We start from the raw sequence: 1,621 nt of genomic DNA on the forward strand, positions 1-1,621 counted from the left end.
TTATAGTTTTCTTTCTTGGTTGTGTCTTTATCCAGTTTGGGTATTAGAGTGACGCTGGCTTCATAGAAGGAATTTTGGAGTTCTCCCCCTGTTTCTATCTTTTTGAATAATTTAAGTAGTATTGGTTGGAAGTCTTCTTAAATGTCTGGTAGAATTCTGCTGTAAATCCATCTGGGCCTGGGCTTTTTTCAGTTGGGAGGCTTTGTATTATTGTTTCAATTTCCTTATATGTTAAGGGTCTGTTTAAACTGTTGATCTCTTCTTGGTTTAACTTTGGTGCTCCCCATGATTTCAGATATACATCCATTTCTTTTAGATTTTCAGATTTAGTGGTGTATAGGTTTTAAAAATATTCCCTTATAATGATCTGGATCTTTGGGGTGTCTGTTGTGATGTTCTGCTTTCATCTCTGACTTTGTTGGTTTGGAGGTGCTCTTTCTTTCTTTTGGTTAACTGGACTAGTGATCCATCCATCTTGTTTATCTTTTCAAAGAACCAGCTCTTGGATTCATTGATTCTTTATATTGTTTTCTTTGTTTCTATTTCATTAATTTCTGATCTGCTTTTTGTTATTTCTTTTTGTCTGCTGGGTTTGGGTTTCATTTATTCTTGACTTTCCAGTGTCCTGCGTTGCAGTGTTAGGTCATTCATTTGGGCTCTTTCTAATTTTTTAATGTAAGCACTTAGAGCTATAAACTTCCCTCTTAGGACTGCTTTTAATGTGTCCTATAAATTGTATTGTATTGTATTGTTCTTTTCATTGAATTCCAGGAATTCTTTTATTTCTTCCTTATTTTCTCCTTTGCCCCACTCATTGTTTAGGAGTGTGTTGTTTAGTTGCCAGGAGTTTGTGTAGTGACTAGGGCTTTGTCCAGTGTTGATTCTGAGCTTTATTGCATTGTGGTCCAATAGAATGCATGGAATTATTTCAATTTTTTTTTTGTATTTTTTGAGGTTTGTTTTGTGGCCCAGTATGTGGTCAATTTTTGAAAAAGTTCCATGGGGTACTGAGTAGAAAGTGTATTCTTTGGTGCTTGGGTGGAATATTTGAAAGATGTCTGTTAGGTCCTTTTGCTATATGGTATCATTTAATTCAGATGTCTGTTTTTTCTTTGTCCAGATGACCTCTCTAATGGAGACAGTGGGGTATTAAAGTCTCCTACTATTACTGAGTTGGGGTCAATTTTTGAAAAAGTTCCATGGGGTACTGAGTAGAAAGTGTATTCTTTGGTGCTTGGGTGGAATATTTGAAAGATGTCTGTTAGGTCCTTTTGCTATATGGTATCATTTAATTCAGATGTCTGTTTTTTCTTTGTCCAGATGACCTCTCTAATGGAGACAGTGGGGTATTAAAGTCTCCTACTATTACTGAGTTGGGGTTAATCGTTAATCTGAAGTCCTGTAGTGTTGTTTTTATGAATTTGGGTGCACCAGAGTTTGGTGCATATATGTTAAGGATTGTAATATCTTAGATCGTAACTGTTCCTTTGATCAGAATGAAGTGACCATCCTTAGGCTCTTCTGATTAGCTTTACTTTGAAATCTGTTTTGTCAGATATTAGAATTGCAACCCCTGCTTGTTTCTTAGTGCTATTTGCTTGGAATATTCTTTTCCATCTTT

The sequence above is a fragment of the Nannospalax galili genome, unplaced genomic scaffold (genome assembly GCF_000622305.1).
Source record: "Nannospalax galili isolate Female #2095 unplaced genomic scaffold, S.galili_v1.0 scaffold611, whole genome shotgun sequence".
Classification (NCBI taxonomy): Eukaryota; Metazoa; Chordata; class Mammalia; order Rodentia; family Spalacidae; genus Nannospalax; species Nannospalax galili.